Source organism: Somniosus microcephalus, chromosome 24 (assembly GCF_052327205.1).
Source record: "Somniosus microcephalus isolate GS21.2 chromosome 24, FLI_Smic_1.0, whole genome shotgun sequence".
Taxonomy (NCBI): Eukaryota; Metazoa; Chordata; class Chondrichthyes; order Squaliformes; family Somniosidae; genus Somniosus; species Somniosus microcephalus.
The window spans coordinates 65,145,450-65,168,822 of record NC_141010.1 but is presented as its reverse complement, the minus strand read 5'-3'; positions in this window follow the sequence as shown (position 1 = coordinate 65,168,822).

The following is a 23,373-nucleotide window of genomic DNA, read 5'->3' as shown; positions in this document are numbered from 1 at the left end:
GTCTCAAAAGTTACTGGCATCCAAATTCGTCTGGAGAGGGATGTGCAAGGATGTCCGCGACTGGGCGAACACCTGCGTCGTTTGCCAAAGAGCCAAAGTGCAACGTCATGTTAAAGCCCCCTTGGCCACCTTCGAAGTACTGGAACGCCATTTCGACCACGTCAACGTCGACCTCGTTGGGCCACTTCCGCCGTCACAAGGTTTCACTCACCTCCTGACCATTGTCGACCGCACTACAAGATGGCCAGAGGCGGTTCCTCTGGCGTCCACCACCTCCGCGGATTTTGCCAGGGCTTTTATTTCCTCATGGGTGGCACGGTTCGACGTCCCATCAGATATTTCGTCTGACCGTGGTCCACAATTCTCGTCCGAACTTTGGAACACTGTAGCCTTAGGTTTGGGCACCAAGCTCCATCGCACCACGGCCTACCACCCGCAGGCCAACGGGTTATGTGAGCGCTTTCATTGGTCATTGAAGGCGTCGCTGAGAGCCAGCCTCCAGGGCACTGCATGGGTAGACAGGCTGCCTTGGGTTATGCTTGGTTTGCGTACGGCACCAAAGGAAGACCTGCAGTCATCTGCCGCGGAACTGGTGTATGGCCAGCCACTTCGGGTGCCAGGCGAGTTCCTGCCATCACCAACGAAGCCGTGGTCCGCAGCCGACCAACTGGAAGCTCACCGGGAAGCAGCCCAAGTGTTCCAGCCAATTCCAACGTCATATCACGGTTTTCCAGCCTCCCACATCCCAATGGAGCTAATGCGGGTCAAGTTCGTTTTTGTCCGTCACGATGCCCATCGCAGTCCGCTCAGACCTCCTTATACGGGCCCTTTCTGAGTATTGCAAGCGGGTGCCAAGAGCTTTTTGGTCGACATCGGTGGCAAGCCCGACCACATTTCAATCGACCGCCTCAATCCCGCGCACCTGGGCCTCGAACAACCAGTCGAAACTGCACAGCCATCGCGTCGTGGTCGACCGCCCGCTGCTACCACGCCTGACCGGATCGCTCCACCCACCCGTTCATCAACTGCCCAGCAAATTCCTCTCCGAGAATATAGGAGTCGTTCGAACAGGCTTGTCCGACCTCCTCTTCGATTGACTTCTGTTATTAAAGACAATTCTGGGGGGGGCGCATGTGGCAGAGCCACCAAGGAACTCTTATACGAATGTATATAATTGCCTTTAAATCTGTATTCTTTCGCTGTATGTAAATAGCACGGTCTCTAAAGGGTTAAGACCGAACGCGATGACGTCATCACGTGGGTCACGTGACGTTCCCAACGGCGGGAAACGTAATGACATCATGACGTTGGACTGAGGGGCCTCCCCTTCTCAGTCCTCGTGGAGCCAGCATTAAGCAAGCACCTGTTGATTTGTTCTCCTGCGTTTTTGTTTATTACTTCCACTAGTTTGCATTAAACATCGTTTTGGTTAGCTGATTGACTCGCTCTCAGTATTTTCGTCAGGAATTTACCAATTCCTACATCAGCACATTAAGACAGCACTGACGTGTCATGACTGCCGGTTCTTCTAGGTCTCTAAGTAGTTTTCTCACTAAAACAGGCACAAAGTCTTCGGCCTAGAAATTGGGTTGGGGCGCCAAAGTGGCGCAAAAGTCGCCTGAGCGCAGGATTTAGCACAGCGTTCGAGGCTTTAGCAATCGTCAGATATTCAGTTCCATTGCCCCTAGAGGGAGACGGGGTGAGGCTTGAGGTGCTCCACGTCCCTCTTAGGGCGCTGAAGCTGAATATCGCAGCGCAACGTGCCGCAGTGCCACACGCAGCGGCACGGCACGCTGCGGTACTGCAGGCCTTCCTCCCATTGTTAAGGGGGAGGGGCCTGCAACAGCGTGATCCCCGCTCGCGAGTGCGGGCAAACGAGCCCGGCACCAAGGAGAAGTGCCGGGCTCTCGGGAAACAGCTGGCAATGCCGCGGGGGGGGGAGTCAGGGGGCCGGGGACGGAGGTGCTGACAGGCGGCCGCCGAAAAAGGCGGCCGCCCCGCACCTCCACCTTAACTTGCGCCGCTGCCGGCACAGTAAGGCCCCATGAACCGGGCGCGGGTAGCGAGCAGCGCAACTGCGCCGTTCGCTACCAAATATCGCGAACGGGGCGCAAATGGGGCACTGCGCACACCGATGACATCATCGGTGGCTGCACAGCGCAAATGGCTAACGCCACCATTAGCGCCCCTGCTGAATATCGCGGGAGGCGCAGCCAGTGGCGCGACAGCCACTGACTGCCTCTTTAGGCGCTAACAGGTGGCGCTACTCACCCAATTTCTCCCCCTTCATACCTTGTAACCAGCTTCTTTTGGAGATTGTGTAAGATAGCGACTGACCCCGCAGTGCAGCGATCATCTCCCTCAGGCAATCTGATTGTGTCATGCAAAGGTGTGATGTTTGCATGGATAAACCAAGCGTTCGGTCCGTGGGTCTTCAAATACTGTGTGAAGACCGACTGGGCATGTTTCCTCTGACAAGAAAAATGACTTCAATGATGATACAGCCATAAAATACTTGGACATTGGAATACAGAGTAAAATTTCTAAATTTGTCGGTGACACCAAACTTGTGAAGATGATACCACTGTTAGTAGAAAGGCTAGCAGAATGGGCAGACAAGTGGCAGATGGAATTTAATACAGAGAAGTGTGAGGTGATGCATTTTAGCAGAAGGAACCGGGAGAGGCAATATTCACTTAATGGCACAGTTTTAAAGAGTGTGCGGAGGCAGAGGGACCTGGGAGTTAATGGGCATAGGTCCCTGAAGGTGGCGGGACATATTGAGAGAGTGGTTAGCAAAGCATATGGGATCGTGGGCTTCATAAATAGAGGTATTGAGTACAAAAGTAGAGAAGTTATGCTGAACCTTTATAAAGCGCTGGTTAGGCCACAACTGGAGTATTGCATCGAGTTCTGGTCACCACACTTTAGGAGGGATGTGAAGGCCCTTGAGAGGGTGCAGAGGAGATTTACCAGACTGATTCTGGGGATGGGGGATCTTAGCTACAAGGACAGGTTGGAGAAGCTGGATTTGTTTTCATTAGAGCAAAGGAGGTTGCGGGGTGATTTGATAGAGGTGTACAAGATTATGACGAGTTTGGATAGGCTAGATGGGGAAAGGCTGTTCCCACAAGGACTAGGGGACACAGATTTAAGGTTTTGGGCAAGCGATATAGGGAGGATGTGAGGGAAAACTTTTTTACGCAGCGAATGGTGAGGACCTGGAACTCGCTGCCGACGGAAGTGGTGGAAGCGGAGACGCGCAATGTTTTCAAGGGGAGACTGGATAGGCACTTGAGGGAAATAAACTTGCAGGGCTACGGGAATAGAGTGGGGGAATGGGACTGACTGGATTGCTCTACAGAGAGCCGGCACGGACTCGATGGGCTCATAAAGCTGAAGGATCCTCTCTAAAACAGGTAACATTGACAGCAATCTGACATCACCGTATCCCAGTATATTCTGATATTCTTGTCCCTCGTACTCACAAAAAGTTCTGTCTTTCCACGTGAACAGTGACTGTATGAAAATATCCAAAAATCTTAATTCAAATGTTCGCACTGTCTACCGGGATTGCATCCCTTGCAGTTGTGCGCGATGTGAGCAGGGAATCCAAGGGCTATCCCTTCCCTTTTTAAGCTGGCCTTACTTTGCTGTGCACATTTTCTCTTCCATGTCTGTGTCGGCTGTCAGAGTTTGTGTTTGTATTATCTGCTGGCAACGCCACAACCTGATTTTCAATCCCAGACTTATTATCTCAGCTGCAATAAGTTCTGGCGTCTCTCCTTTAGGTTGGACAAAATTCACAAATTTAGTTTGTACACACGAACTGCCTTCATAAGCCTTGAAATAACAAACCAAGATAGGAAGCAATTTTCCATGTCTGTTATTCGATGCATCAACAGACAGTGACACATAGTGAACATCTTGCAGGTCTTCAATTAGTTTATCATTTGCCCAGAGAACAAAAACATTTGTAACGATTGCTTCACATTTTGTGCACATGGGCATTTTGGATTGATGAATTTTTTATTTAAATTGCAAGTACAGTCCATTGACCTGAAACTGTGATTGTGTCTAACTGTATGAGATGCATATATTTCTTCTTGCAAAGCAAGGTCATACTCACTCTGTGGCTCAGCTTTGTGAAAAAAATCGGTTGTGGAACTTGAACTAGCAGGTGCTGTAAGAGCAGCTTTATGTTGGGCGGTACCTTCGTGCTCTTTTACAGATATCCTGCCTCCACTTGAAATGGGAAATACTGATTGGCGCATTGAACATAATACAGATATTTATTTTATTGTTGGTCATAACTATGGAAAATCCTTTTGAAGCTGCTTATTAAAGCAGCAATTATGCTTTTTTGACAACGGCATTTTCACTTTACACACACCGAATCTTGAATCTTGCGTGTGTTCTGGCAATAGTGCTCGTCCCCTAATACCCGAACTTTTAATTTCTCAATGTTAAATCTGCTCCGAACAGACTGAGATTTTCCATATAAGGTTCCATATAAGGTGAATTTAGAGCTTGCCTTATTCATTAAGAGAATCGATGCACCATGCTGACCTCTGAGGTGAAGTAAATCCACTCACTCACCAGCTCTCACCGCGCCCTCGGCTTCTCCCGTGCATTTTAAAGGTTCCGCCCTCCAGCCAGTCACTATTGATGAAACACGGGGTCAGGTGACTCAATCCCCAGAGTGCCGAGCTGTCGATGGGGCCTTTTCTCCGCCGCGCTGCATTGTGGAACGGTGTGGTCGCCATTGTCGACTCCGTTCAAACAGCCCCTGGAATCCGATCCTGAGCTCATACCAGGCGGGAACGGGAGGAGAATCTCCCACCCCCGGGGTTTCTGTACATTTGTGTTTCAAAAAAACAAAGGTTGAATTTTTTCAGTTTATCCAAAAATAAAGTTAAAATTCAACTGCTGCTGACTAGCGAACCGATGAATATGGCTCTATTCGGGGACGAGTTTCCTGAAAAGGGGACTCTTCCGGGGACTTTGTTTGCCTGGGGACACAGAACCTCATCCGAGGACAGTCCCCGGAAAACAGGGACTTACGGTCAGCCTAGTCTAAGGGGCCTTTGCATCATTACAATGTCCTTCAGCGGAGATGGGGAGTGACCTCATTAATCAGCAGCTCACTCTGAGAAGGCTGTTACCCCGGCAACAAACTTCTATGATTTTAAATTGCTTTTGGGTTCTTCCCAGAGTAAACAAACACATCTCGGCCGGAAGGCACCTGACCAGCCATTGAATTAAAGGCCAACAGCTTTCTAGCTGCTTCGTCGGGAGCAAGTGGAAGCCAAGCGCAGGCAGCGCAAGGAGCGCACGTCAACCCAAGTACCCCACCCACCCGCCCCTTCAACCACCGTCTGCCCCACCTGTGACAGAGACTGTGGCCCCGATTTTCCCCGAGCCGTCGGGCGGGGTTTCAGGCGTGTGGGGGAGGGGGAAATCCCGAATTTGGGGGTCCCGACACCATCCCGCCCAAAACCCCGCTCCACGCAACTTTCAGGGGCGGCGGGTACCTGCCCCGCACTGGGACCCGCCAAAACCAGGCGGGAAGGGATTAGTGCCAATTAACTGCCTGTTAACAGGTAGTTAACAGGTAGTTTTTAGCCTAATCCCTATTTTGAGGGGTTTCGTGTGGGATTCCCGACGGCTCCAAACCACGCCAGGTAGAGCAGGCGGGCCGTCGGGTTGAAGGAGTTGGAGGGGTCGCGATGTCGGTGCTCAGGTGAGTGATGGGTGCATGAGTGCAAAGGTAAGTGTGTTTGGTGTGTCTAAAGTGTGTCAAGAACTTTTACTTACCTGTAGTTACCTTCACAGCCTTTCTTCCTGTAGCCGTCGGGAGCGCATCACTCAGCCGGCACTTAAAGCTGAACGGCTGCGATCTGTGAGAAGTGACAGCCTTCAGCTTTGAGTGCTGCTGAGAGTTCTAACTGAGTCTGTGCAGAATGACTCATGTTAGAACTCAGACTGTCAGTGTTTTACAGCTTCAAACAGCTGTGAGACACTGATATTTCATCTGTCAAGAAATCTTGACAGATGAAATTGCAGTCTGTGACGTCACCTGTAATGATATCAGCAAATAGTGATGGTATTTGCCTGTTTGATTATGATGCCTTACCAGCATGTTTGCCTGATTGATTACTTATGCCTGACCAGCAGAGGGCATGTGACAGAGACAAGCAGTTTAGTTTTAGTTTTGCTTTTAGATGGATCACTAGCATGGTGTCTCCTGTAATGCTGTTAGAAAGAGTTGAACAGACTTTAGATTAAAAGACATTCTCTTTCATAAATGTCTCGTCATTGAACTCACAAAGAGATCAATACATGGTGTCAGAAGTGATTGAAAGAGATGAAGAGGAAAAATCTGAAGTTAAATCAGCTCTCCACATATTAGCAAGCCAAAAGAGAACATCGTTACTTACCATTGGAGAATAGCTAACGAAGTGAAAAAATGGAAGGTTTACTCCCACCGGCGAAGCTTCAGTTGACAGGTAATGTGGCTGAAAATTGGAGGATGTTCAAACAACGTTTGGAGTTGTATTTATCAGCAATCGGAGCTGACGAGAAAAGTGATAAAATGAAAGTGTCAGTGTTCTTACATGTCGTGGGTGATGAAGCGCTGGAGGTGTATAATAACTTCACATTCGCTGCTGATGGAGACAAAATGAAGTTGGATAAAATAATGGAACAGTTTGAGGCCTACTGCATACCTAAACGTAACGTGACGCTTGAGAGGCACAGATTTTTCACATGTGTACAGAAAACGGGAGAGACTATTGATCAGTATGTGACTGAACTGAGAAACCAAAGCAAAACATGTGAATTTGGGGGACTGACAGACTCGCTGATAAAAGACAGACTGGTGTGTGGTATTCCAGATAATGGTCTAAGGGAAAGACTGCTAAGAGAGCAAGATCTAGACCTGGGAAAAGCCATAGCACTGTGTAGGGCTACAGAAACTGTGAAGTCGCAGGCAAAGGAGCTGTTCAGTGACAGTAGCTGCAACGTGGATGCAGTGAGAAAGAACGGACACAAACCGTGTAACAAAAAGAGCGCCAATGTGAAAAAAGAGGCGTGGCCAGTGAACAAAAATGAAAGGGACAATCGAAAGTCATGTAGTCGATGCGGTACACAGCATACACCAAAAAAATGTCCAGCATATGGTAAAACATGCAATAGTTGCAACAAAAACAACCATTATGCCCGTTGCTGCAAGAAGCAAGCACAACAAAGCAAGGTCCATGCAGTAGATGAAAGCGAGATAGAGGAGTTCTATGTAGATGTTGTGTCTGAAAACAAGAAAAAAGAAAAAAGAGACTGGATGTTGACACTAAAAGTGAATGACATACACATTCCATTTAAATTGGATACTGGAGCACAAGCTAATGTGATATCAGAGACTGATTTTAAGAAAATTAGACCCAGACCAAAGATACATGGAATAAAAGTGAAAGTGACAGGATACTCAGGTACTGATATACCAGTGAAAGGAAGATGCATTGTCAAAGTAACACACAAGGACAGAGAGCACACGCTAGCATTAATCATGGTGCCAAAGGATGTGCAAGCCATACTAGGTTTAAAAGCCTGTGAGAGACTGAACCTGGTAAAGAGAGTCCTCGTTGTGGAAAGCGAAGGAGAGACAGTCTATGATGAACTCATGAAAGAGTACAATGACCTATTTCAGGGTCTAGGCTGCCTTCCAGGAGAACACACGATCAGAGTAGATAAAAGTATGCCAACGGTCATACATCCATGCAGAAAAGTTCCATTTGCTCTTCAAAAGCAACTGAAGGCAGAGTTGGACAGGATGGAAAGCCTGAACGTGATTCAGAAGATAGATGAGCCAACTGAGTGGGTGAGTTCCCTCATCGTTGTGGACAAAAAGAATGGAAAGCTCAGAATTTGCCTGGATCCAAGAGATCTAAACAGAGCAATAAAGAGAGAACACTTCAAGCTTCCTACACGTGAGAAAATCATGTCACAGTTTGCAAATGCAAAGTATTTCAGCAAGTTAGATGCATCATCAGGATTTTGGCAGATGAAATTGGATGAGGCAAGTTCAAGACTGTGCATGTTCAACAGTCCATTTGGCAGATACAGATTCCTAAGGTTACCATTTGGCATTGCCTCAGCTCCTGAAGTGTATCACAAAACTATCCATATGATCTATGAGCACCTGGAGGGAGTTGATACATCGATGGATGACATCATAGTATGGGGAACCACGAGAACTGAGCATGACGAGAGACTGAAAAAAGTGCTGGAAGCAACAAGGAAAACAAACCTGAAGCTGAATAGAGAGAAATGCCAGCTCGGGGTGACAGAACTGACATTCGTGGGAGATATCCTTAGCAGTGAGGGCATCAGACCAGATCCCAGAAAGGTGTCCGCCATTGAGAATATGCCAAAGCCACAATGCAAAAAGGACGTGCAGAGGTTTAATGGAATGATCAACTACATGGGTAAATTCATATCCAACCTCTCAGAAAAGATGGCGCCACTGAGACGACTAACTGAAAAGAACATAGAATGGGAATGGAATCATGAGCATGAGAAGTCATGGAGCGATCTAAAGAAACTGCTCACAGAGGAACCAGTTCTGAGGTTTTATGACCCAGCGAGACCCATCAAGATATCATCAGATGCATCACAGAGTGGGCTCGGTGCCGTTCTTCTGCAAAAATATGACTACTGGCAACCTATTGCATATGCATCGCGCTCAATGACAGACGCGGAGACGCGATATGCTCAAATAGAAAAGGAGCTGCTCAGCATCACATACGCCTGTGAAAGATTTCACCAGTTTGTGGCAGGACAAGCAATCAGTGTAGAGACTGACCATAAGCCCTTGATTGCATTGTTCCAAAAGCCACTAAATAGCTGTCCACTTAGAATACAAAGAATGATGATCAGGCTGCAACGCTATACACTGAATGTTGCGTACACACCGGGTAAGCTGATGTATACAGCAGACACGTTGTCCAGAGCTGTTGACCCAAGTGAGCCCGCAAACACCAAAATGGATGAAAAAGTGAACGCCTACGTGGACATGATCACAAGTGCACTGCCCATAGCAGATGCAAAAATGGAGCTCATAAAGACTGAGACAAACAAAGATGAAACAATGAGACGACTGAGGAAAAGCATTTTGGATGGATGGCCCAACATGAAGCAAGACTGCTCACCTGACATGGCAGAGTACTGGAACTGCAGGGCGGAACTATCAGTGGTCGAAGACATCATCTACAAAGGAAGTAAAATAGTTATCCCAAAGAGTCTGAGAAGAGAGATGCTAAAAAGGATCCATGGAGGACATCTGGGAATCGAAAAGTGTAAGAATAGAGCACGAGAGGTGATGTACTGGCCACGAATCAACCAAGATGTGACAAATGAGGTGTCAAACTGCACAATATGCCTGAAATATCGAGCAAGCAATCTGGTAGAACCACTAAAGCCACACCCAGCGCCAGACAGACCTTACCAGAAGGTAGGCGCTGACCTATTCGTATGTCAAGGGAAGGGCTATCTTGTAGTCACAAACTATTACTCCCTGTATCCAGAGGTTTGTAGACTGTACACCACCACTGCAGATGCTGTGATAACATGTATGAAAGCCATATTCTCCAGACATGGCGTGGCAAGCGAGGTCTTCACAGACAATGGACCCCAGTTTTACAATGCAAGTTTCCGATACTTTGCCAAAGAGTGGGACTTTGTCCACACAACGTCAAGTCCTCACTTTCCACAGTCCAATGGACTAGTGGAAAAATTGGTCCAGACAGTGAAAAGACTGATGTACAAGGCAAAAGACAGTGGAACTGACTTCTACCAGAGCATGCTTGTATACCGCACAACGCCGCTCGAGTGTGGTATGTCACCAGCCCAACTCCTTATGGGACGTCGGCTAAGGTCAAACCTACCCATCCCGGAGAACCTCCTGAAAACAAAAGAGGGGGAGAAAGTGAGGAAGTTCAAAGAGCAACAGAAAGAAAAGCAAAAGTACTACTATGACAGAGGAACACAAAACCTACCTGAACTCCAAACTGGTGACCAAGTAAGGTTCAAAGACAAAACAAACGTATGGACTCAGAAGTGAACTGTCCTGAGTGAAGTACAACCAAGATCATACACCATTCAGACAGATGAGGGTGCTGTTCTGAGAAGAAATCGTCGAGATCTTCTCATGGGACCAGCCACAGCAGGTCAAAAGACTGATACTGTTGAACAACCTGATCACACAGCAGGTCAAAAGACTGATACTGTTGAACAACCTGATCACACAGCTGAGAACACATCATCTGAGGCAACAACTCAGATTCAAGGACAATCAATCAGAAAATCCTCAAGACGTGTGAAGCCTCCTGAGAGACTCATTGAGCAAATTTAAGGACTATTGTTATAGAAGGAAGTAATGTTATCTTATTCTTTCTTCAAGTTCTAGTATATTTACATATTTCATGTGAACACACAAAGCAAGGTTAAAAAACCTTGATAATGATAATGTTAATGTAAGTTCATTAAGTGTTACAGTTAAAATGCAGATTAATACAAAGAAAACATGTTGTTAGTTAAAAGTAAAATACTTTTGTTTTAAGAAAGGGAGATGTAATGATATCAGCAAATAGTGATGATGTTTGCGTGTTTGATTATGATGCCTTACCAGCACGTTTGCCTGATTGATTACTTATGCCTGACCAGCAGAGGGCATGTGACAGAGACAAGCAGTTTAGTTTTAGTTTCGCTTTTAGATGGATCACTAGCATGGTGTCTCCTGTAATGCTGTTAAAAAGAGTTGAACAGACTTTAGATTAAAAGACATTGGCCGAGAAATTCAGTGCCCTTAGCACCGATTTTGCGGCGCTAGAGGGCCTAGCGCTGCAATTGGCGCCGGTTCCTAAATTGCCTGGCGCCCTTCCGCGGCGGTAGACCGGTAGCGCTGCGCCGGCACCGATGACGTCATCGGTGTGCGCAGCGTCCCGGTTGCCGTGGTAACCTGGCCCCAAGCCGAAATTCAGTTGCGGCCGCCTCGCCAGTGGCAGCTGCAACTAAGACTCCGGCAAACGAGTGTTGCCGGAGTCTGCGCCGGCGCTTTAAGGAGGCGCGGCGGCCGGCCGCTTTCCCGCCGGCCGCCTGCCCGCAGCTCCCTCCCCGGACTTCTCCCCCCGCCCCCCCGGAACAGATGCAAGCCCGGCACTTGTCCGAGGTGCCGGGCTCATTTTTGATGAGATTTGCGCGGGCCGCGGCCGGGTGCAGGCAGCTCCTCCTTAACGGAAGGAGGAGGCCTGCACTTCCCGATCCTGCCGCACCGCAGCGGGCACCGCAGCGCCGGAATAGCGCCGCAATGCGGCGCGTTGCGCCAGTTTTCAGGCGCTAAAACCCTTCAGTAGCGCCGGCAGCCGTTTGGGCGCGGCGCTACTGAATTTTTGGCGCGCGCAAAGGGCTTTAGCGCCGGCGCTAACTTCTGGCGCTAAAGCCCTGGCGCAGCGCAAACTCAATTTCTAGGCCATTCTCTTTCATAAATGTCTCGTCATTGAACTCACAAAGAAATCAATACATCACCTGTTGCCGGGTGGCCCTTAATTGGCCTGCTGAGCCCGCTGGGCGGGCTTAACAAGGTCAATCAAGGGAAAATCGAGCGGATTGGCCGGACGTCGATGTAGGCGGGTCAAAAACCCGAAAGTTGAAGTCCCGCCTTCTTCCCGACAGGTTCGGGAACATCTACCCTTGTAGGTCCATCATTGAACTCATCAACCACCTGAGAACTCATTTTTAATGTGGAAGCAAGTCATCCTCAGTTCTGAGGGACTGCCTAAGAAGAAGAAAAGCTTCTTCAGTTAAAACAACCGTTACAGACAATTTTAGTTTGTTCTCTAATATTTTGAATAAATCGCAAAGTTTTGAAAACTTTGAAAGCCTGTTTGCGTTGCCAGCCCTGGTCAGTTCATTGTCCTGTTTAGATTCCTATCGATCCAGTCATAGCCAGAGAATCACCTGCAATGGATTCTCTTCCCGCTCCCACACCGTTACCTCTGGGGTTCCCCGAGGATCTATCCTTGGCCTCCTATTTCTCATCATTACAACCGTGACTACAATTCAAAAGTACTTCATTGGCTGTAAAATGTTCCTGGGGTAATGAAAGGTGCTATAGAAATGCAAGTCTTTCTTTATCTACATGTTGACACCTAGCTCCAATGTCAATGCTCACCCGGCCAGCCTCCCACCTCCCACAAACTTAAGCTCATCCATTCATTTTAAATTAAATTTCCCACCTTATCCCCATAGCCCTTGATTCCTTTAGTATCGATAAATCTATCGATCTCAGCCTTGAATATACTCAATGACTGAGCCTCCACAGCTCTCTGGGTAGAGAATTCCAAAGATTCACCACCGTCTGAGTGAAGAAATTTCTCCTCATCTCAGTCCTAAATGGCCGACCCCTTATTCTGAGACTATGACCCCTCGTTCTAGCCTCTCCAGCCAGGGGAAAAAGCCCCTCAGCATCTACCCTGTCAAGACCTGTAAGAATGTTATAGTTCAATGTCTCGATGGGGACAAGGATGTGAATGTTATGTATGGCCCTGGAGGCTGCTCGGAGCACTGAGCTAAGCCAGTACTTGTTAAGTTGAACATTCTAGCTGTCCAATCAAATATTGCTTTCATTCTCTTCCGATGAAGCTGAAAGATACTTGTTTCTGTGTCCCATCTGTGCTTATGTGTTCCTCTGTTGGATCTTTGTTACTGTTCAGTAATGTTGGAAATTAATTTATATCCACCTGTCTGTACTGTTTCCCAGCTCCATCCTGTCATTCCTCACGTCCCCAGTTTAAGCCCCATTCTTAAACTTGAACCCATAATCTAGGGCGGCTCTCCTATACAGTACTGAGGGAGTGCTGCATTGTTGGAGGTGTCATTCTTCGGTGGGATGGCAAGCTGCGACACCCATCTATTTTGGGACACACTATATGAGTAAATTGAGACATGACGTGGTAAGGGGCCAAAAATATATAAATAAAGGATCAGCATATCCTTCTTTTCCTTACTCCCACATGAGTTTATCCAGCTTCCCCTTAATTGTATCTGTGCTATTCTCCTCAACCACTCCCTGTGGTAGCAAGTTTCACATTCTGACCACTCTCTGGGCAAAGGAGTTTCTCCTGATTTCCCTATTGCATTTATTAGGACTCCCCCCACCAGAGGAATCAGTTTTTCTCAATCTACTCTATCAAATCCATAAGCATCTTAAACACCTCAATTAGATCACCCGATGATCTTCCATACATCGGCTCTGAAAGGCCGAGCTCTAATTATAAGATTATGGCCCCCTTACTCACCCCAACATCAGTCACATGAGACAAGAAAGATACCAGAGCTGACAGGAAATAACCATCAGGAAAGACTGAACAGGCTGATTTGTTCTCTGTTCTCTAGAAAATAAACTGAGGGGGTGACCTGGGAGAGGTCATAAATTATGAAGGGGGTTCGATCGGGTAGACATCTATTTCCAAGTCAGGATGGTGTATGACTTGTAGGGGAACACCACCACCTCTGAGTTCCCCTCTGTAAAGTCTGTGTGTTCTAGTTGTAATTAATAACACACAGACTACAAGATTAAAGTTCAACAGGTCTTTACTGGTTGGAGGTCAGGACTATATGAAATACAATCTTACTACACAGTGCTTATATACCGGTGGTCACCACCGGTATTACGTATACAGCAGCCAGAGAAAGTAGTACATCTCTTAAGGTGGAACAGGTTACATACACCACAATCCTCCCTTTTTAGCTTAATAGTCATATCCCCATTTAACATAACATCATAACATATATACATATATAACTTCAGGTATAAACAGTTCAAAGGTTCAGTCTCTCAGGAGGCCTTCTGATTCGGTCTGGATAACGCCTTTCAGTGGTCTCTGATTCTTGTTGCTGAGGTGACTCTTCTTGTTGGTTTCCTATGTATTGGACGTCATCATCAGGTACATTCCCTGGTGAGGTCGATGCTTCAGGTTCATTAACGTCTTCCACAGTTGTCTCTGTCGCAACCATGGGTTCGACCCTTGCTCTTGATTCTACCAGTTGATCCGCATGACGCCTTATCACATTGTTACCAATATCTACTGTGTACATCAGAGGTCCTTGTCTGGCCCGAATTGTTCCGGACTGCCATTTTTCGTTTCCATAGCCCCTTGCCAACACTGGTTGTCCTACTTCGAAACTTCGAGTGGACTTGTTATTAATATGCCGGAACTGTTTGTTTTCCACTTCCCTCCGCACATTTGGTTTTAACAAGTCCAACCTGGACCGCAACCTCCTGTTATAAAACATCATGGCAGGACTTTGGTTAGTCACTGCATGAGCGGCGTTTCGATACGCCATTAGGAAATTGTCCACCTTGTGCTGTAGTGGAATCTGGTCATCGTTCATGGCCTTTATTGCCTTTTTGAATGTTTGGACAAATCTCTCGGCCAACCCGTTTGTCGCCGGATGATATGGGGCAGAGGTATAATGTCTCACCCCATTCTCCTTTAAGAATTTTTGGAATTCTTCCGACACGAACTGTGGTCCATTGTCCGAACAGATCTGTTCTGGCAATCCGTTCCTTGCGAATATTGTTCTTAACACCGCAATTGTCTTTTCTGAAGTAGTGGTATTCATCTTGATCACTTCTGGCCATTTGGAATGTGCGTCCACCGCAATTAGGAACATGGAGTCCATGAATGGACCAGCAAAGTCAATATGTACGCATTGCCATGGGGCTGAAGGCCATTCCCATGGGCGTAGTGGTGCGATCGGAGGTGCATTTTGCACTTTTTGGCACCCAGCGCAGCTTTTCGTCAACTCCTCTATCTGTTGGTCAATACCCGGCCACCATACATAAGCCCTAGCAAGACTTTTCATCTTAACTCCCCCCAGATGACCTTCATGCAGTTCTTTTAGAACTCTTTCCCTTAACTTGGGAGGAATAATCACTCTTGTCCCGTACATCAAAGTACCATGGCAGACGGACAGCTGGTCTCGCCTTGCCGAGAATGCCGGTAACAGAGGATCACCACGTGTTGGCCATCCTTTCACTGTCACCTCGTAGACTCTGGACAGTGTTGGGTCATTCCTGGTTTCTCTTTCAATACTTGCATTGGTGACTGGTAAACACTCGATGATGGTCGAATGAAATAACTCAACAGGGTCAACTTTCGTCGTTTCTTCTTCTTCAGGTAGTGGCAGGCGCGACAGCCCATCAGCATTGCCATGCTGCTTCGTACCTTTGAATTCTATTTGATATTGATGTGCCCCTAGGAAAAGGGACCATCTCTGGAGACGCTGTGCTGTCATCATTGAAACACCTTTCTTAGGGTTAAAAATGGATACCAATGGCTGATGGTCTGTCAGAAGTGTGAATTTTTGGCCCTGCAGGTAATGATTAAACTTCTTCACTCCCCATACAAGGCTGAGAGCCTCCCTATCGATCTGCGCATAGTTACGCTCAGCGGAGGTCAATGATCTGGATGCAAACGCGACTGGCCTTTCCGTGCCATTTGGCAACTTGTGTGAGAGTACTGCCCCAATACCACATGGAGAAGCATCACAAGCCAACCGAATAGGCAGTGTCGGGTTGAAGTGAGCCAACACTTCCTCTGAGGTGATCAATTCTTTGCTTTTGCGAAATGCCTTCTTACAGTTTTCGCTCCATTCCCATGGTACCCCCTTCTGTAAAAGAGCGTTTAGCGGGTGCAGTACCGTGGATAGATTTGGTAGAAATTTATGGTAATAGTTAATCAATCCTAGAAACGACCTCAACTGAGAGACATTATCCGGAGCGGGAGCCTTTACAACTGCCTCTATATTGCCAGAAGACTTATGAAGCCCCTCCCGGTCAATGACATGACCACAGTACGAGATCCGCTTCTGGAAGAACTCACATTTCTGCCGATTAACTCTAAGTCCATACTCTTTCAGTCTGTTGAGCACCAGTTCCAAGTTTGCGAGGTGTTCTTCATCACCATCACCTGTAATCAGAATATCGTCCAGGTAACATTGTGTGCCTGGAATTCCCTGTAATACCTGTTCCATGGCCCTCTGCCAAATTGCTGGAGCTGATGCCACTCCAAAAACCAGCCTATTGTACCAGTACAAACCTCGATGCGTGTTGATCGTGAGGTATTGGCGTGACTCTTCTTCAACCTCCATCTGCAAGTACGCCTGCGCCAGGTCTATCTTGGTGAAGTGTTTCCCGCCAGACAACGAAGCAAAAATATCCTCAATCCGCGGAAGCGGATACTGCACCGTGTGAAGCACCGGATTGACGGTGATTTTGAAATCTCCACAGATGCGAACCTTCCCTGGTTCTCCTGGCTTGTTGCTCGAAGGACGTTTCATAACGGGAACAATGGGCGTAGCCCACTCACTCCAATCTACCTTAGACAGTACACCTGAACGTTCTAGCGCTTCCAGTTCTGCTTCTACAGTAGGTCGTATTGCATCGGGTACCGGTCTGGCTTTAAAAAATTTTGGGTGTGCATGTTCATCAATCTTGATGTTTGCCGTAAATCCTCTGTGTTCCCAGTCCCTGCTGGAACACCTCTTTAGCATCATCCAATATTCTGGACAATCGTTTAGGTTTGACATCTGTTTCCCCGGAATCTACCGTTAGTGCCTTCAAGGAGTGCCAGTCCATATTCATTTTCCTAATCCACTCCCGTCCCAGTAGTGGTGGACCTCCTTCAGGTAGCACATATAAGTCCATTACTTGGCTTTCTTCGCCCTTGTGGACCACTTTTACCTCTATCTTTCCGATGGGGTACACTCTTTGCCCCGTGTATGTTTTCAATATAATCTCCGTATCCCGTAGGGGAATATGTTGTAATAACCTTTTGTAACCTTTCTTATTCATGACCGTCAATGCCGAGCCAGTGTCCAATTCCATCTTTACTTGGACTCCTGCTATCTGAAGGGTGACCCAAATTGTCTGGAGATCTGCATCCTTACCAACGTTGTGTACTCTTAAGCTACCCAGTTCATTACTGCTAGCGTCTGAATCTGACTTCTGTTCGGTCGAACTGTTCTTTGTCACCTTGTGTACCTTTATGTATTTTCCTTGCGGTGACTTTTTGTTGCTGGTCTTCTTCCCTGACCGGCATACTTTAGCTATGTGGCCAAGCCTGCCACACGTTCTGCATTCTTGGTTTTTAAACCAACACTGGTTCTGATCGTGCGTTGTCTTTCCGCAACGATAACATTTTACAGTACTCAAACCCAATTTATTTGTACTGAGTTCCGGTGACCGTAGCTGCATTACTGCCGTGCCTCTCGCTGCGGCTTCATGTGCTGCTGCCATAGTGACCGCTTTCTCAAGCATCAGCTCATTCTCCTCGAGCAATCGCTTTTGTGTATCTTCTTTTAATAAACCACACACAAATTTATCTCGTAGCGCTTCTGTCAATCTCGTTCCGAATTGACAGTACTTTGCTAGCTTACGCAATTCCATTAAATATTCAGCATTGCTTTCATCCTTCAGCTGCCTTCTGCTGTAAAATTTAAATCGTTCCGCTTGCATCAGCGGCATGGGGTTTAGGTGATTTTTCAGGACAGTAACAATCTCCTCGAACGTCTTATCCGCCGGTTCATCTGGTGATAAAAGGTGTTTCAATTGCCCGTATGTCTTCGCACCCATTAAGTTTAATAATGTTAGTGCTTTCTCTTCATCTGGGATTTTATTTGCTTTACAATAATTTTGTATGCGTTCTACATACATAGCCCAATCTTCGATGTCGCTATCAAAGGTATTAATGTTCCCATGTTTAGGCATCGTTGCAATTTAATTTCTTTTTATTTTTATCCAAGGTGGCAGCTTCCGCGCTCTTGTCTTCGTCCTCCGCCTGCAAAATGGCGGTTTTCCCGCGCTTGGCGGTCTTCACCCTTCCCCCGACGCTGTCTCCGCTTCACCGCGGCTCTCGCGCCTTCAGTTGCCCCCAGACGCTGCGCCTTTCGGCCCGAATGCGGCCCGGCCCTTATCTCCGGTCGCGATCGATCTCACCACCCTTATTCCTCCGTCTTCCCACCCCGTCTGTACAGCCAATGCGGCCGATTTTCTGGTCACGTCGCTGCCCGGCTTACCCACTACCGAGGTAGAAAGAAGATAGCTGACAGCTGCTGATGGAGGCTTCGAGTTCAGGATGTCTTCTGCACTCTGGTTTCTCGATGTCTGCCGCGTGCCGTGTCTTCCAGCAGGGTGACGAGGGTGGAAGCCTCTCTTCGACGTCCGTTCTGTGGACGAAGCCGCCGTGGATATAAACTGCCGCAGGGTAAGAATCTGACTCGTCGCCACTGTAAAGTCTGTGTGTTCTAGTTGTAATTAATAACACACAGACTACAAGATTAAAGTTCAACAGGTCTTTACTGGTTGGAGGTCAGGACTATATAAAATACAATCTTACTACACAGTGCTTATATACCGGTGGTCACCACCGGTATTACGTATACAGCAGCCAGAGAAAGTAGTACATCTCTTAAGGTGGAACAGGTTACATACACCACACCCTCCAAGTCACACACCATCCTCACTTGGAAATATATCGCCGTTCCTTCATCGTCGCTGGGTCAAAATCCTGGAACTCCCTCCCTAACAGCGCTGTGGGAGCACTTTCACCACACGGACTGCAGCGGTTCAAGAAGGCGGCTCACCACCTTGCCGGTGATGCCCACATCCTGAGAATGAATTAAAAAAAGACAGAGAGAAGATGTTTCCACTTGTGGGGAGACCAAAATTAGGGGTCATAAATATAAGATGGTCACTAATAAATCCAGTAAGGAATTCGGGAGAACTTCTTTATCCAGAGAGCAGTGAGAATGTGGAACTAGAGGCAAATAGCAATGATGCATTTAAGGGGAAGCCCTTGATTTAATTTAATTTAATATTCCTTCATGTATTCGCCTCTCCCTCTCCCTGTAACCTCCACCAGCTCCACGAGATATCTGTGCTTCTGCATTTCTGCCCTCTTGAGCATCCCTGATTTTAATCGCTCCACCATTGGTGGCCGTGCCTTCAGTTGCCTAGGTCCTAAGGTCTGGAATTCCCTCCCTAAACCTTTCCACCTCTCTCTCCTTTTATAAGCCGCTCCTTAAAACCCACCTCTTTGACTGATCATTTGGTCATCTGCCCGCATATTTCCTTATGCGGCTCGGTGTCTGATTTTGTCTGTAACGCTGCTGTGAAGATGTTTTAATACGTTAAAGGCGCTGTATATACAAGTTGTTGTTTCCAGCCCTGCACACTCTGTCAGGGCCTCAGCCACCTCCCTCCCACCAGCTGGCCCAACTTGCTGCTTGTGAGTCATCGCTCTCTCCTCTGCTCCAGGAGGACCGCAGCTCCCTGCCTCTCAGGCTCAGGGCCTTTCGTTCGATGAGATGTGCAGCTACCAGAGATGAATTTTAACAGCATTTTACAACATTTTTTAAACTGAAATTAACTTTTTTAATTGATTTGATGCTATTTCTGAGCGCGCCTCACTGAGCCATGGGCCTCTTCTTGGCTGTGATTGGTCGGTGCAGTGACTTTTTGACAGCACCATGATCGAGCTCCCTGTGCCCTAGAGGAATCGATTCTCCAGGAAATGTTGCCATATCTCTCCCTCCCTCACTGCTCTCCACTCCCTCTCCCTGGTTGTGCCCTGGTGCCGCAAGCTTCCCCCCCGCCCGCAGCCCCCTTGCCCGCCCCCAACAGGCAGCCTCTCGATCTGGCTACCGGCCGGGAAACCGGGTCCAAAATTAGGAAGACGTGCTACTGTTAAAGCCAGCAGGACCTCCAGGAAACCCATATTTCTGGCCTTCCCAGCCGCTACGGTCCACCCCACTCCCTCCCCGTAAATAGCGGGGCCGTGATGTCATACAACCACCGATGCAGAGAGCTGCGACTGGCTGGAGTGAAGTCAGGAGGAGACAGGAGAGTCTGGAATAAGGGGGCTCAGGATGGGAGGCGGGGTGAAGAGAGACTATGGAATGGGGGAATTATGGCTCGGAGAGATGGAGACTGGGGAATGAGGGCTCAGAGGAGAGGGAGATTGGGAATGGGGGGTTTGGAGGGAGAGTTGGGAATCGGGTTTCAGGAGGTGAGTGACTGAGGAATGGGGAGAGAGCGGGAATGGGGGTTCGGGGAGAGAGGGAATGGGGTTTTGGGGAGAGAGGGAATGGGGGTTCGGGGAGAGAGGGAATGGGGGTTTGGGGAGAGGGGGAATGGGGGTGTGGTGGAGAGAGGGAATGGGGGTTCGGGGGAAAGAGGGGGAATGGGGGTTTGGGAAGAGAGGAGTGGAATGGGGGTTCAGGGGAGAGAGGGGTGGAATGGGGGTCAGGGGAGAGAGGGAATGGGGTTTGGGGAGAGAGGGAATTGGGGTTCAGGGGAGAGAGGAAATGGGGGTTCAGAGAGAGGGAATGGGGGTTCAGGGGAGAGAGGGAATGGGGTTTGGGGAGAGAGGGAATGGGGGTTCGGGGAGAGAGAGGGAATGGGTGTTCGGGAGAGAGAGAGGGAATGGGGGTTCGAGGGAGAGAGAGGGAATGGGGGAGAGGGGAGAGGGAGGGAATGTGGGTCTGGGGAGAGAGAGCGAATGGGGGAGAGGGAGCGAGAGAGGGCATGGGGATCGGGAGAGAGAGAGGGAATGGGGGTTCGGGGGCAGAGAGGGAATGGGGGTTTGGGGAGAGAGGGAATGGGGGTTAAGGGAGAGAGGGAATGGGGGTTTCGGGGGAGAGAAGGAATGGGGGTTCAGGGAGAGAGAGGGAATGAGGGTTTTGGGGGAGAGAGGGAATGGGGGTTCGGGAGAGAGAGAGTGAATGGGGGTTTCGGGGGAGAGAGGGAATGGGGGTTCGGGGAGAGGGAGGGAATGTGGGTCTGGGGAGAGGGAGGGAATGTGGGTCCGGGGAGAGAGAGTGAATGGGGTATGGGAGAGAGAGGAAATGGGGGTTCAGGGAGAGAGAGGGAATGGGGTTTGGGAGAGAGAGAGGGAATGGGGTTCGGGAGAGAGGGAATGGGGGTTCGGGGAGAGAGAGGGGGAATGGGGGTTTGGGAGGGAGAGGGAATGGGGGTTCAGTGGAGAGAGGGAATGGGGGTTCAGGGGAGAGAGGGGGGAATGGGGGTTCAGGGGAGAGAGGGAATGGGGGTTCAGGGGAGAGAGGGGGGGTGGGGGTTCGGGGGAGAGAGGGAATGGGGGTTCAGTGGAGAGAGAGGGAATGGGGGTTCGGAGAGAGAGGGTTTGGGGGGAGAGGGAATGGGCGTTCGGAGCGAGAGGGAATGGGGGTTTGGGGAGAGGGAATGGGGGTTCGGGGAGAGGGAATGAGGGTTCAGGGGGAGAGGGAATCACCGAACCCACCCTCCCCACCATCACCCTCCTCGCCCGCCCCACTCTCACCCTTCTCGCCCTCACCCTCCTCACCCTCACCCTCGCCCTCCTCACCCGCCCTGCTCTCACCCTCCTCGCCCTCGCCCTCGCCCTCCCTGCTCTCACCCTCCCCGCCCTCACTCTCCTCGCCCTCACCCTCCTCGCCCTCGCCCTCACCCTCGCCCTCCTCCTCCCAGCCATCACCCTCCCCGCTCTCACCCTACCCGCCCTCCCACCCTCCCCGCTCTCCCACCCTCCCCGCTCTCACCCTACCTGCCCTCCCCGCCATCACCCTCCTCGCCCACCCACTCACGCTCGCCCTCCTCACCCTCACCCTTGCCCTCACCCTCCCAGCCATCACCCTCCCCGCTCTCACCCTACCCGCCCTCCCCGCCATCACCACCCTCGCCCTCCTCACCCTCACCCTCACCTTCCACGCCCTCACCCTCCCCGCCCTCGCCCTCTCCGCCTTCGCCCTCCCCGCCCTCGCCCTCCCCACCCAAGCCCTCCCCACCCAAGCCCTCCCCACCCTCGCCCTCCCCGCCCTCGCCCTCACCTTCCACGCCCTCGCCCTCACCTTCCCCGCCCTCCCCACCCTCGCCCTCCCCGCCCTCACCCTCCCTGCCCTCACCCTCCCCGCCATCGCCCTCCCCGCACTCCTCACCCTCACCCTCCCCACCCTCGCCCTCCCTGCCCTCGCCCTCACCTTCCCCGCCCTCGCCCTCCCCGCCCTCCCCGCTCTCACCCTCCTCGCCCTCACCCTTCCCGCCCTCGCCCTCCCCGCCCTCGCCCATCCCACCCAAGCACTCCTCACCCTCCCCCTCACCCTCCTCGCCCTCCCCCTCGCCCTCACCCTCCCCGCCCTCACCCTCCTCACCCTCGCCCTCACTCTCCCAGCCATCACCCTCCTCGCCCTCCCCTCCCCCTCCTCCGCCCTCACCTTCCCCGCCCTTGCCCTCCCCGCCCTCGCCCTCCCCACCCAGGCACTCCCCGCCCTCGCCCTCACCGCCCTTGCCGCCCTCACCCTCCTTGCCCTCACCCTCCCCGCCCTCGTCCTCCATCACCCCTCCCCGCCCTCGCCCTCCCCGCCCTCGCCATCACCTTCCTCGCCCTCGCCCTCCCCGCTCTCACCCTCCTTGCCCTCAACCTCCCCGCCCTCCTCGCCCTCACCCTCCCCGCCCTCCTCGCCCTCACACTCCCCGCCCTCGCCCTCGCCCATCCCACCCAAGCCCTCCTCGCCCTCCCCGCCCTCACCCTTCCCCTCCCCCTCCTTGCCCTCCCCCTCACCCTCACCCTCCCCACCCTCACCCTCCCCGCCCTCACCCTCCCCGCCCTCCTCGCCCTCACCCTCCCCGCCCTCCTCCTCCTTGCCCTCACCCTCCCCGCCTTCACCCTCCCCGCCCTCCTCGCCCTTGCCCTCACCTTCCCCACCCTCGTGTTTTCTCTCGGTTCTTGTAATTTCTCAAAGAACAGCCACTGGAGAGAAACCACGAGCAACAATTACCCGACCATTATACGGTAAACACGATAATATTTGTAGAATGCATGTGATCAGATGTCACATGATGAAAACTCCAGGAATGCCTCCACCCAGAGTTGGTGCAGCCCACCTGTGGCCCCACACTGGCTGTGCCAGCATTGGCCTCCTGCTGCTGTGGTCTCAGTGAGTGGGAGCTGGGAACAGCCTCAAGGCAGCCAATGAGCAAGCTGTGAGCTGGTTAGCTGCAGCGAGCAGCCATGTGAAGTGTTCGAGGCCACACGTAACACTACGGCAGGCTCCCGGACTCTCTCTGGCTGACCTGTTTATTGAAATCGATTTTCCATCTTAAAGTGCGGCAGAAGCTTTTTGAGGATCCTGTCCCTTCGCAGAATGTGTTGAACAATGGTGCCTGTTATAAGGCTCCTCTCCTCTCTCAGCAACAGACAGCATAGCTCCCAATATCCTTAGTCATTGAGTTCAAGCTGAACCGTTTCTTTATTTTATTAA